The sequence below is a fragment of the Meles meles genome, chromosome 1, assembly GCF_922984935.1.
Source record: "Meles meles chromosome 1, mMelMel3.1 paternal haplotype, whole genome shotgun sequence".
In the NCBI taxonomy this organism is placed as follows: Eukaryota; Metazoa; Chordata; class Mammalia; order Carnivora; family Mustelidae; genus Meles; species Meles meles.
The window spans coordinates 23,316,369-23,331,661 of NC_060066.1; positions in this window are offsets into that span (position 1 = coordinate 23,316,369).

The window sequence follows — 15,293 nt, forward strand, 5'->3', positions numbered from 1 at the left end:
AGCAACCAGGTCTGAATTTTAGCACAGCATCTTCAGTAATTAGAAACCAAAGTTGTGACAGTCACTTAAATTTGAAATTTGAAATTGGCCACAGCTGAGAGGGTAGTAATAATAGTGGGCACTTGGTGTTAAGAAAGTTTATAACCAGTATTCACTGTTAAATTATTTCTGGAGGAAAGAAAGAAAATTCACTGGAACACAAATATAACATAAATTTTGCTCTAGAAATGACATTTGTTACTTTATCAACATGACAAAACAAAACAAAACAAATTTCCCCTAAGTCTTATGGCTTTTTCTAATGGAAAAGATCATGGACTAGAATTCCCACCCCCAACACACACATACACTTAAATAAGACAAAAATCCTTGTGGTTTACTGATCTTACTCTAAATGAATATCCTATTTAGAATACGATCAGTAAATGAATATCATTTAGAATAGGATCAGTAAAATATGAACACATTTTATATCTTGAGAGCCTTTCTTTTTTTTGGAGGGGGAATAGTCTTACTAAATTTTAAATTAATTAGTTTTTTCCCCCAATTTTTCTATGGAAAGAAGAAAACTGGTTTATTTATTAAATTATGATGATAATGACAGAATAATAATAATAGCATTAGCTACTTCTGAGTGCCTATTGTATATTAAACAAGATGGTAAGCTGTTTATTCATCTCTCCACATACATGCTTAAGAGATACTAAACTATCATGTATATATGCATGCTTAAGAGTCATGAAACTCACATCCTCTTGATTTTTTTCTTTAATAAAATTTAATTATACTCAGACCACATTTTATCCATACTTACATTTCATAAGATATATCTTGAGAAAGAGCAAAAAGTGGATTCTGGATGCAAAAAGTACATTCATCCATTATGGTTTATTCTCCAAGTGGAGTTGAAAATGCCCATATAGGGGCACCTGGGTGGCTCAGGGGGTTAAAGCCTCTGCCTTCGGCTTAGGTCATGATCTCAGGGCTCTGGGATCAAGCCCTGTACTGAATGTTTGGTAAATAAGTAGACACATAAATGTTCATTTGATTTAGAGTTATTATACTTTTCAGTACTCTCACCTTTGTTAAGGTAAATTATTACTCAACAGAATAATAGAAAATGATTTTATTGTGCTAATAGCTCCTTAGCTTTAGCATACATAAGAGAACCTGAATTAACTAGGGTATATTTTCAGTATTTGCTACTTCTATACCAGAAAATCATACTTGGGGCGCCTGGGTGGCTGTGTGTTAAAGCCTCTGTCTTAGGCTCAGGTCATGATCCCAGCGTCTTAGGATCAGGCCCCGCTTAAGGCTCTCTGCTCAGCAGGGATCCTGCCTCCTCCTCTCTCTCTGCCTGCCTCTCTGCCTACTTGTGATCTCTCTCTGTGTCAAGTAAATAAATAAAAACTAAACAAAACAAAACAACAACAACAACAACAACAAAATAAAATGCCCATATAACTGGCTAGATTTAACATGTGTTGGAACTCGAAACTAATTGCTAATCATACCTCTATCTCCTCCAGATAAATATACATGGAATTTGATAGGGATCAACATATTAGAATTATTTCAGATAGCTTAGAACCAAGGCCAAATCCTTGTTTCTGACTCTTTCTCCTTGAGTGGAATTTAACTCACCTTGTCACAGAGCAGCAGGGCAGTGACAGTCCTACCTGGCCGGGATGCATTATCAACAAGCCCAGTCTATACCGCCATTCCTCAACCTCAACAGCCAGATAAACCCTTCTTCCTTCCTCATGAGGGAGGTGAAAGGTGAATGCATGAGCTGCAGTTTTTTCAAAGCTCGAAGAGTTCAGAAAAAGCCAGAGCTCCTCTTTAAGGGATAAGCAGTATCCTTGGGGGAGTGAAAACATCTTCCCTAATAGAAAACAGATTAAAAAGTTGTAATCTTACTAGATTCAGAAGTTTGCAGTTGTTTGTTTCACTAGGAAATAGTTTGCATTACAGTTCATTGTAATATTTCTGGAGTCAGACAGTAAGTTTAAATGCTGTCTCTTCTGTGTCCTAGCTCAGGCAAATAAATACCACAAAGTCTCAGTTTCTTCGTTGCTACCCTTCAGAGTTGCTGTGGATCTGAAGATTAATGAGAAAATTCATGGAATATGGTATTTTTTATATTGATGCACAGTCAATATCCAATACATATGTGCTATTATTATTAATAAATAAAAGATTATTTTGGAAACATGAGTCAGGCTGAATCAAATTCAACTTCCTCTAACTTGTTTTGAATTCCTACTTTATAAAAGTCTTAATATTATTTTATGTAATCTTTCTCAAACCCTGAATTTCTAATCTCAGTACCTGAATTGGAAGTTCAAAGAAACTAGATACCCCATTTATGTTCACCTGGTTCACAAGGAGAGCTGGGATTTAAACTCATTTCTTCTAACTCGATCTACTTGCACTATCCAATCCAATCCAATCCTATCCAACTCAGATCATGTTTCAGCTTTTCAGTCCTTGAGTCAATTTCGTAAGAGAAATATGACATATGGTAAGTGCTTGTAAAAATTCTTGTGACTTAGGAACATATTTCTAAATAAGAAGCACAAATTCAAAGTATTTTGTTCCACTCAGGCTATGTCTGTGATCCTGTATCAACAACTTTATTGCTCCCAGGGGACAGAGGTAACTACAATAGTCCTTATCCTTGATGACTTTTAAGTTTAGTAGATTTAATGGGCAAAAATGATGTTTCTTGCCACAAAACCCATCATAAATGCTACTCTTTCTCTAAGAGTTTCCTAATTCTGCAAAATGAATATATTCAAAGGAAAACTTAAATCTCCTAAGATTTTAGTTATATACAAATACATGAGTGATCTTTCTCTCTAGATTCAAAATCTATGGGGTCAGGGGATTAGTGTTATTATCTCTAGCTTTGCTATAACACTATCTCATAGAGTGGTTTTACTCTATCTCTCTAATGAGACCCTCTAAAATACTTGTTGAATTCAGTATAAGAGACTTCACTCATAATGTAATTTTAGAACAAAGAAAACAACTATAAAAAGATAAAACAGTAATTCAAGACAAATTTGGGTTAACACAGTCTAAATTAACTTATCAAACTAGAAGGAAGTGACTACAACAAATAAAATGTTTCATCTGAGATAAAATATTCAACAAATGAAAGTTATTGGAGTTTGGGGAATTAGCTATGACTTTCTTTTCTTCTATGGTCTTAGTCTGAAGACATCTCAATTTTGTATCTGGTGCAGGGAGTGCATTTATCAAGAAACTGTTGATAGGTTTAGCTATGGGGAATGGGATGGTGATCTCAGTCACTCCCATTGGGACTGAGATTGCTTCATGAAAGCTAAAGTGAAAACGGGATGATGCTGGATTGTGAGGGAGAACAGCCAATAGAGAAAGTCAAGAGTATTACTCCCCAGGTTCCGTGAGGTCCAGCTGCTTTGATAACACCAGGGGAAAGCTATAACCCTCAGACTTGATGGGGAATTCAGGTGGAAGCAACAACTCCTGGGATCATGAATAAATTTTTGAAATAGGAAGATTTATTTATACTCTAATGATTCATGCTTTCTGAGTGGTGAGAATGCATGTTGTAGCATTCATTTTCATTGTGGCTATCAAAGGGATGCTCACATGTGGAGTTGTTATGTAGTAGGTCATCATGTGTACCTCTTACTGCAGAAGACTCCTAAGGTGCATCCCAGACACTCATTTTAAAAGATAGCTGGGGTTATCCTTTAATTGGGTGAGTGATTGTCTCCCAAGTATCTTTGCAGCTATGGTGACTAGTCCCTTTACCTGAGTATTACATAAATATTTCTTCATGATATTTATATTAATTAATTGATTTGTTCATTTGTTCATATAGTCACACAATCACTAACACCAGCCTGAATTTATTTATTTATTTATTTTAAATTTATTTGACAGAGATCAGAAGTAGGCAGAGAGGCAGGCAGAGAGAGAGGAGGAGCCAAAGCTCCCTGCTGAGCAGGGAGCTCGATGCGGGACTCGATCCCAGGACCCTGAGATCATGACCTGAGCTGAAGGCAGAGGCTTAACCCACTGAGCCACCCAGGTGCCCCTGAATTTATTTTTTTTTAAGTTTTTATTTGAGTATGGTTGACACACAATGATACATTAGTATCAGGTGTAGGACGTAGTGATTCAGTACCTCTGTAATGTTATGTTCACCACAAGTGTAGCTAGCATCTGTTACCATACAACACTATTGCAATATCATTGACTATATTCTCTATGTTGTACCTTTTATTCTCATGACTTATTTATTCCATAACTGGAAGCCTGTATCTCCCATTCCCCTTCATCATTTTACCCATCCCTTCACACTTCTTTCTGGCAATCCTCAGTTTGTTCTCTGTATTTATAGATGTGATTCAGCTTTTTGTTAATTCATTTGTTTTGTTTTGTTTTTTTATGGTGTTGTATGGTATTTGTCTTTTTGGATCCGACATATTTCACTTAGCGTAATACCTTATAGGCCTATCCATGTTGTGAAAAACGGCAAGATCTCATCCTCTTTGATAGCTGCATAATAATTCCATTATATATGTGTATACCACATCTTCTTTATCCATTCATCTATCAGTAATACTTAGGTTGATCCCAAATCTTGGCTATTGTAAATAATGCTGCAATAAACATAGGGGTACATTTATCTTTTGAAGTTAGTATTTTCATTTTCTTTGAGTAAATGCCCAGTAATGGAATTATTGGATCATATGGTACTTCTATTTTTAATTTTTTGAGAAATTGCCATTCTGTTTTCCACAGTGACTGTACCAATTTACATTCCCACCAATAGTGCATTAGGGTTCCTTTTTCTCTACATCCTTGTCAACACTTGCTATTTCTTATCTTTTTGACTTTAGCCTTTGTGACAGGTGTGAGGTGATATCTCATTGTAGTTTTGATTTGTTTTTCCCTGATGACGAGTGATTTGAACATCTTTTCATGCTTCTGTTGTGCTATCTGTATGTCTTCATTGGAAAAAATCTTTATTCATGTCTTCTGCCTATTTTTTAATTGTAGTATTTCTTGGGGGGGATATTGAATTATATAAGTTCTTTACAGATTATGGATACTAACCCTTTATCAGATATGTCATTTGCAAATATCTTCTCCCATTCTGTAGATTGCTTTTTAATTTTGTTGATTGTTTCCTTTAGGTGCAGGAACTTTTTATTCTGATGTAGTCCCAACAGTTACTTTTGCTTCTGTTCCCTTGCCTCAGGAGACGTATCTACAAAAATGTTGCTGTGGTTGATGTCAGAGAAATTACTGCCTGGGTTCTCTTCTAGGATTTTCATGGGTTCAGGTCTCACGTTTAGGTCTTTAATCCCTTTTGATTTTATGTTTGTGTATGTTTATGTTAGAAAGTGGTTCAGTTTCGTTTTTTTTTTTTTTTTTTTTTGCATGTTGCTGTCCAGTTTTCCTGATACCATTTATTAAAGACACTGTCTTCCCCATCATTTGTAGAATGTGTGTGTGTGTGTGTGTGTGTGTGTGTGTGTGTACATTCTAGCTTCTAGTAGATACAGCATATCGTATATATACATTAGGGAGCTGATGATGAGGTGGGATGCAACATAATTCTCTGTTCCTCATGGGCCGAGTTCAAATGGATTCATCAATTACATTTTCCAACCGATAACATTGACCATGTAATCCATAATAATTTGTGCAAGAAATTATGGCAACAGATTTTCTGACAGTCTTAGTTTTAAGTTTTTTTTTCTGCTTTTATGTTTTGTCCTTTTTTGAATTATAACAATTATATTATTGAGAAATCTGGAGCTGTTTCAATGGAATGCTAGTAGATGGCATTTTAAAATCAGAAATATCTTGTGAGATTTCAAAAAAATCACTGAGGTCACCTTTCCCTGACAAGTTCAAAGCAAATGACCTGGTCCCATGCATGCATGTACATTTCATTTTAAAATATATATTATAACATAATAATAATATAATATAGTTTTGTGACTCACTTGACTTAAAAATGTATTAGTACCAGGGCAGTTTTTAAATGTTTGTCATGTCCTTTTAAAGTATCTTAAAATTTATACTCTGGTATCAGTTAAGATGAATATTTAAAGTCTTTCGTCAGCCAATCTCTATCAGACTTTCTAAAGATAATTGAATAAAAATATATACTGGTCTTTTTCTTCTATTCCTCAAAACAAACAAACATTGGTTACATGCTTGGACTGTAAACAAGGAAACCACCAGTCATACAGCAGTTGCAAATTTTAACAGTAGACTAAATATCTAGGAGGAAGTAAATGTACAAAGTGAAAGTGTACAAAGAGAAATTGTGTGCCAAAAGAGGACATAAGTGTACACACAGAGTATCTAGAAGAAAGAAAAAGAGGTTCACAGGGTGCAAGGAGCACTAGCTTTGGAATTTGAAGACCTGAATTTATACATTTGTGTCTCTTTGTAATTAGGTACACTGAATGAGCCATTTAATCTCTCTGACCCTCACATTCTCAATCCTTGAAATGAGTTCATTATAATATTTATCCCTAACAGTTATCACAATGAAAATATATCATAAAATGACTTATAATTAAATGTTATAAAAATGTCAAAATGAAATATAGTATGACAATATGGATGAACTTGAAATTGGAATAAGCCAGACACAGAAAGACAAATGTTATATGATTCAATTTTTTAAAGCTTTTATTTAAATTCCAGTTAGTTAACATACAGTGTGATATTTAGATTCAGGTGTACAATATTGTGATTCAGAGATTTCATAATCATTCAGTGCTCATCACAAGTGCACTCCTCAATCCTCATCATCTATTTCACCCATCCCCCTACCCTTCTAGTATCCATCAGTTTGTTCTCTGTAGTTAAGGGTCTGTTTCTTGGTATGCCTCTCCCCCTCCCTTTTTCCCCCTTATGCTCATTTTTTTTCCCTCAAATTCCACATAGGAGTGAAATCATATGGTATTTGTCTTTCTCTGACTGACTTACTTTGCTTAGCATAATACTCTCTAGATCCATCCATGTTGTTGCAAATGGCAAGATTTCTTTTTTTATGCCAAGTAATATTTCTTCGTATGTATATATACCACATCTTCTTTATCCATTCGTTCATCAGTGGCTACTTGGGCACATGTCCATAACTTGGCTATTGTAGATAATGCTGCTATAAACATTGGGGTGCATGTATCTTTTTGAATTAGTATTTTCATATTCTTTGGGCAAATATCTAGTACTGCAATTACTGGGTCATATAGTAATTATATTGTTAACTTTTTGAGGAACCTCCATTGGCTATACCAGTTTGCATGCCACCAACAGTGCAAGAGGGTTCCCCTTTCTCCACATCCTCACCAGCACCTGTTATTTCTTGTGTTGTTGATTTTAGCTATTCTGACAGGTATGAGGTGATATCTTGTTGTAGTTTTGATTTGTATTTCCCTGATGGTAAGTGATGTTGAGCATCTTTTCACATGTCTGTTGGCCATCTGTATATCTTCTTTGGAAAAATGTCTATTCATGTCCTCTGCCCATTTTTTTTTTTTTTAAGATTTATTTAGAGAGAGAGCATGAGTGGGAGGGGGAGAGGGAGAGAGAGACAGAATCTGAAGCAAACTCTGGGCTGATCATGGAGCCCAGTGTGGGGCTCACTTTCATGACCCTGAGATCATGACCTGAGCCAAAACAAAGGGTCAGGTACTTAATGAAATGCACCACCCAGGCACCCCTGCCTATTTTGTGACTGTAATATTTCTTGGAGGGTATTGAGTTTTATAAATTCTTTATAGATTTTGGATACTAATCCTTTGTCAGATATGTCATTTGCAAATATATTGTCCTATTCTGTAGGCCTTTTAATTTTGTTGATTGCTTCCTTCACTGTGCAGAAGTTTTTATTTTGATGTAGTCATAATGGTTTATTTTTGCTTTTGTTTCCCTCACCTCTGGAGAAATATCTAGAAAGTAGTTGCTATGGCCAATTTCAGAAATTACTGCCTCTGTTTTCTTTTAGGATTTTATGGTTTCCTTTTCTCATATTTAGGTCTTTCATCCATTTTGAATTTATTTTTGTGTATGGTGTTATAAGTGGTGTAATTTCATTCTTCTGCGTGTTATCCAGTTTTCCTAACACAATTTGCTGAAGATATTCTTTTTCCTGTTGGGTATTCTTTCCTGCTTTGTTGAAGTTAATTGACCCTTGTAATTGTGGATTAATTTTTGGGTTCTCTATTCCATTCTATTGACCTATGTGTCTTTTTTTTTTTTTTTTTTTTTTTGCCAGTACCATACTGTTTTGATTACTACAGCTTTGTAATATAATTTGAGGTCTGGAATTGTGATGCCTGCAGTTACGTTTTTCTTTTTGAAGGTTGCTTTGGCTATTTGGGGTCTTTTTTTTTTTTTTTTAGATTTTATTCATTTATTTGACAGCCAGAGAGACAGTGAGAAAGGGGACACAAACTGGGGGAGTGGGAGAGGGAGAAGCAGGCTTCCAACCAAACAGGGAGCCTGATGCGGGGCTCGATCCCAGGACCTTGGGATCGTGACCTGAGCCAAAGGCAGACACTTGACAACTGAGCCACCCAGGCGCCCCTATCTGGGTCTTTTGTGGTTCCATTTTAGGATTTGTTTTGTTCTAGCTCTGTGAAAAATGATGTGGGTATTTTGATAGGGATTGCATTAAATGTGTAGATTGCTTTGGATAATATAGACATTTTAGAAGTGTTTGTTCTTCCAGTTAAGGGGTATGAAATGTCTTTCTATTTGTTTGTGTCCCTTCAGTTTCTTTCATCAGTGTTTTATTGTTTTCAGAGTTCAGGGCTTTCACCTCTTTGGCTAGTTTTATTCCTAGGTATCTTACTGTTTTTGGTGCAATTGTAAATGGGATTGTTCTCTTAATTTCTCTTTCTGCTGTTTCATTATTAGTGTATAGAAATGCAACAGATTTCTGTACATTGATTCTGGTATCCTGAAACTTTACTGAATTCATTTATCTATTTATAGCAGTTATTTGGTGGAGTCTTTCAGGTTTTCTACATATAGTATCCTGTCATCTGCAAATAGTGAAAGTTTCACTTCTTCCTTACCAATTTGGATGCCTTTTATTTCTTTTTGTTGTCTGATTGCTGTGGCTAGGACTATGTTGAATAAAAGTGGCAAAAGTGGACATCCCTGGCTTGTTTCTGAGCATAGAGGAAAACTCTATTTTTTCCCATTTAGGATGATATTATCTGTGGGTTTTCTTTCTTTCTTTCTTTTTTTTTTTTAAGATTTTATTTATTTGACAGACAGAGACCACAAGTAGACAGAGAGGCAGGCAGAGAGAGAGGAGGAAGCAGGCTCCCCACTGAGTAGAGAGCCCGAAGTAGGGCTTGATCCCAGGACCCTGAGATCATGATCTGAGCTGAAGGCAGAGGCTTTAACCCACTGAGCCACCCAGGCGCCCCTATCATATATGGCTTTTTCATATATGGCCTTTATTATGTTGAGCTATGTTCCCTCTAAACCAGCTTTGTTGAGGGTTTTTAATCATGAGTGGATGCTGTACTTTGTCAAATGCTTTTTCTGCATCTATTGAAATGATCATAATGTTCTTATCCTTTCTTTTATTAATATGGTATAACACATTGACTGATTTTTGAAAATTGAATCACCATTGCAACCCCAGAATAAATCCCACTTGATCATGATGAATGATTTTTTTTTTTAATGGTATTGTTGGATTTAGCTTGTTAGTATTTTATTGAGAATTTTTGTATCAGGGATATTGGCCTGTTGTTCTCTTTTTTTAGTGGTATCTTTATCTGGTTTTGGTATTAGGGTAATGCTGGCCACATAGAGTGAATTTGGAAGTTTTCTTCTTTTTCTATTTTTTGTAATAGTTTGAGAAGTCTAGGTATTAACTCTTCTTTAAATGTTTGGTAGAGGGATGCCTGGGTGGGCTCAGTCCGTTAAGCATCTGCCTTTGGTTCAGGTCATGGTCCCAGGGTCCTGGGATTGAGTCCTACATTAGACTCCTTGCTCAGTGGAGAGCTGCTTCTCCCTATGTCTGCCTCTCCCCCTGCTTGTGTTCCCCACCACCGTTCCCCACCACCGCTCCCCACCCCCGGCAAATAAATAAAAGCTTCAAAAACAAACAAAAAAACAAAATGTTTCGTAGAATTCACCTGTGAAGCCATCTGATCATGGACTTGTTTCTTGGGAGTTTTTTGATTTTTGATTCAGTTTATGCTGGTTATTGGTCTGTTCACATTTTTCTTTCTTCCTGTTTTAGTTTTGACAATTTATATGTTTCTAGGAATTTATCCATTTTTTTCTAGGTTGTTCAATTTGTTGGCATATAGTTTTTTTTTTAAATTTATTTATTTTTTTCAGCGTAACAGTATTCATTTGTTTTTGCACAACACCCAGTGCTCCATGCAATACGTGCCCTCCCTATTACCCACCACCTGGTTCCCCCAACCTCCCACCCCCGCCCCTTCAAAACCCTCAGGTTGTTTTTCAGAGTCATATAGTTTTTTATAATGTTCTTTATAATTATTTGTATTTCTGTGGTGTTCGTTGTTATTTCTCCTCTCTCAGTTGTGATTTTATTTATTTGGGTCCTTTCTCTCTTCTTTTTGATAAGTATATCCAATTTCATAAGTTTGTCAATTTTATCTATTTTTTTAAGAATATTTTATTTATTTGACAGAGAGAGAGAGACAGCGAGAGAGGGAACAGAAGCAGGGAGAGTGGGAGAGGGAGAATCAACCTCCCCGCTGAGCTGGGAGCCTGATGAGGGACTTGATCCCAGGACCCTGGAATCATGACCTGAGATGAAAGCAGATGCTTAATGACTGGGCCACCCAGGCATGTGCCCCTATCAATTTTATTAATTAAAAAAAAAAAAAAAAGCAACCAGCTCCTGGTTTCATTGGTATGTTCTATTGTTTTTTTTTTTTTTTATTTTGGTTTCTCTATGTATGATTCCATTTGTATGAAATATCTAGAATAGGAAAAGTCGTAGGGACAGAAATTAGAATAGGATTTACTAGGTCTTGGGGGAGAAGGAAAAGGGGAAAAGTAGATTAATGTTTACAAAGTCTCTGGTGTGATTAAAAAAATTGGAAATAAAAACTGGTGATGGTTATTCAATAATGAATGTAGTTAATGTTATTCAATGTTACACCTAAAAATGGCTAAAATGGAAATTTTTATGTATCTGTTTGAACATAATTTTTAACTATTAGGTTTAATTTTGTTAATTTATATGTGTTCTTTATTTTTTCTTTTAAAAAAATTACTTATTTATGACAGAGAGATAGTGAGAGAGGGAACACAAGCACAGGGGAGCTGGAGAGGGAGAAGCAGGATCCCAGCTGAGCAGGGAGCCTGATACGGGGCTCAGTCCTAGGATGTTGGGATGATAACGTGAGCTGAAGGCAGATGCCTAACAACTGAGCCACCCGGGCACCCCTCTTTTTTTTTTTTTTCAAGATTTTATTTATTATTCATGAGAGACAGAGAGAGAGAGGCAGTAGGGGAAAGCAGGCTCCCCAAGGAGCAGGGAACCTGATGCAGGACCCAATCCCAGAACCCCGGAACCATGACCTGAGCAAAAGGCAACACTTGACCATCTTAACCACCTAGGTGCCCTATACGTACTCTTTAAACCAGTTGTGATACAACCTTGTTTAATACTAATTGTTACGGATGCCTGGGTGGCTCAGTTGGCTGAGCATCTATCTTTGGCTCAGGTCATATCTCAGGGTCCTGGGATGGCCTGCATTGGGCCCTCTGCTCAGCGGGGAGTCTGCTTCTCCCTCTCTCTCTTTCTTTCCACGCCCCCAGCTCATGTTCTCTCTCTCGCAAATAAATAAAATATTTTTTAAAAACCTAATTGTTAAATTTAGACTGGCATTAAAGAGATTGTGTGACTTGTTCCACTTAGCATAATGCTTCCTAAATTAGTACCTCCATTTCTACATCCAATTGGTGATTTTAAGTCCTTAAAAATAGGTATAAATTTAATGTACTTTCCTTTTCTTTAAACTTTTCATATTTTCTGTATTTTATCCAAGAGCATTTATTACATTTGTAATTAGAAAAGTCAATAGACAATATTTGAAATGCTTTTAAAAAGCATTTCTTCGAAGAGAAAGGAAGAACTTTCTAAGCAGAGGGCATGAGTCAAGAAGAGCTTGGTCTATTCAAGGATATGCACGTAAGCTCATAAGTGTGTTCCAGAAGAAAGCTAAAGAGTGGCCCCAAAAGAGGCTGTGGGGCCGTAGCCAGAGCACATAAGACCTTGAATGCTGCACTGAAGATTTTGCTCTTGGTGTAAAAAAAAAGCCATTGAAAATGCACAGGAAGTTTTAAATGTTAAAAAGATCATTATTCCATCTATCGACACAAACACCAGGGTTGTGTCAATCAGGGTACTGATCATTTCATTCTTGATCATGTAGATCCACCTTTAAAAAGCAGCCAAAGAAGTACTATGGTGACTCTGATCCCCAGAAAATAAAAGGAACTTAGTAATGTGTGCGTGTGTGTGTGTGTGCGCGCGTGTGCACACGCACATATGTGTGGTGAAGCACGTGGGATGGGAGATAATATCGAACCTTTGAAAGACAAGACTTGAGAAGTATTTGTAAAATATTAGATAGCAAACTTGCTTTTTCTACAGAATGCTAATATTCCCGAACCATAAATTCCAGTGCCGTTATTTCACCTTCCTCCTCCTATCATTTTAAAAGAGAAATGGCTGTTTGCATCAGAGTTATGTAGACTACAATCGCATGGCCTGATCTTTGGGAGTAGTTTATTTATTTCTGTAATGACAACCTTTTTGTGGGCTCTTCATCTTCAGAGCCATAAATAGTGGGACGACTTGGATAAGCAAACTGAAATGGAACAGAGAAAGCACAGAACAGAAAAGCACAGCTCTTACATGTCTTCTGGACACCTTGTTTTCACTCTGGTATGCTTGGGGTTCTGGGATGTTATCCTCAGAGGTGAATAACTTATAAGATCAAAATGGATTACTTTCTATGTCTTAGTCTCTTTGGTTTCATTTTTCTCTCTTATTCCAAAAATGGTTTGTAGGTAAATCATCATTTCCACGGCTAAATAATAGCAAATTGCCACCAAGGCCCATTCTTACCATTGGCAGCATAGCCCCAGGGTTTCACAACTCAATCAGCTATCTCTAAATCAGCAGAACTCAGCTCTAGAGGAGAGTGATCTGGGAAGCTTTTCTTTTCAATTCTCTCATATGTTTTGTTTTAGCTTAATGTGTTTGTCTGGATACTTAGACACCATGGTGATAGGCGTCATAGAAATAAATAGAAATAGACAGAAAAGAGCTAAAAAATAAAATGAAAACTTGGGAAGACTAGAAATGACACTTGTATCTGAGCACTCTTTTTTTTTTAAGAACTCAGTGAGGGGGAAATTAAAAAGGGACTTTGTGTCAGACGAGTTAGTGAATAATTTTTCTAACAGTGTTATTTTGCTGACACTAGACTAAGGGAGCTCATTAGCATGCTGAGACTATTTAACTCTAAAAAATAGTGCTTTAGCTTTTGCTTTGCTGGATATTCTTTCTATCTCAGCTCAGCTCAGCATTAAAATAGTGGTAAGCCAGTAAAAATTGGGCAGTGTGATGTGGTGGAAACAGAAGAGTCTTTGGAGTTAGAAAGAGAGTAGTGTTTGAATTTTGGCACCAGCCTTTATTACCTAGGTTATTAATCTTCCATTAGGCTTACTCTTCTTATCTCTAAAATGTTCATACTAATACCTACCTCAAACATTTGTGGCAGGTCAAAACACCAAATTAAAGCTTGTGTCATAGTTCTGGGTACATAAAAGTTGCATAATAAGTGTTCATTCTGTTTTCCATTGTCTACAACCGTATAAGTTGTTCAGTTTTGTTTAGTAAAGTGAGTGCCCTGGAAGAAGGAATAAGACACCCTACCTACTTCGTGTCTGCTGAATGATGGTTGCCTTACAAATATAAGAATTACTATTGTTTGCCACTCTGTCCACTGTCTCTCCAAGACCAAAACCAAGACCAAGACCAGTTTCCATGCTAAGAGATCCAGAGTGGGAATCTTTCTATCTGAGTTTCACAGATGCAGCCTGGCGTATCTGTATGAAAACACATAATTAGAACTGAGGCATCAGATCAGTTAGCTTGGGGAAAGCAACATTCAAGAGCTCAGAAGTAAAAGAGCCACACTATGCTCTCCAGTAAAACAAAAATAATAGAAATGCCTGGAGAAGATCCAGTTGAAGGGTTAGACCTGACATTTGAGGTAGGGAGTGGATATGTGTTTCCTCTTCATGTTGTTAAACATGAGTCCAGAACTGTATGGGATTGCATGATTTTGTGGCTTTAGAGATAACCAATAAACTATTAAACTGTTTTCATTATTCTAGTTCTGAGTGACACTGAATCCTTGAAGAATGGCGTGTAATAAACTTAGTAGTCTACAAATGCTCTCACCAGCCCTGGTGGGAGAGGAAGACTGGGAGAGTTTCTAAGGAAGGTTTAGAAAGCCAACAGCAATATAGCTCGGTCTCTCTCCCTAGCCCGTACACCAGAAAGAAGTCTTTCATTTTGTGACAGTGTCTTCTGACTGCTGTGATTTACTCAAAAAATATGGAAGAGGGTTTTCTTTTTTCTGACATTATTATAAATGATTTAAATTGGTAAAACTCCAGATTTCTTGGGGGCCATATGATAAATGGAGCTTGAACCCCCTTGTAGATGCTAAACTTATTCATAGGAAGCTAGAATCAGTTCAGAATCCAGCATGGTATAGAAGTAGTTTTCATTGCTTTTTTTCCTTTATACTTCTTACATCTCTTAAGCATCCTGTATTGCTGAATTTCCTAATATTTTTGTTGAGAAAATAAACAAATTTAGATGTCCTATTTTAGCTTTGTACATAAACTTAAATCTAAATCCTCAAGTATCATGTCTTCTTATTCCTAATCAAAATAAAGCTCTGGGAGTAATTGTTGGGAACAACATGCAAGCAAATGGAATGTCAGAAAAGTCTTTTCTGTAAGCTTGGGCTGATGCCGTTAGCCCCAGGGAAGAAGTAGCCTATTCCAGAATGAGAAGGCATGTGGCCGTACAGATTCCTGGTACTGATGTCCAAAACCAAACTGAATGCATAATAACAACAGTTTGCATCTTTGGATGAGCCAAGGCTGCTTTCTAAACATTAGGCAAATTCTCTTGGTTGAAAAGGAAGAATCCAACTTGGGAGAACTCCATC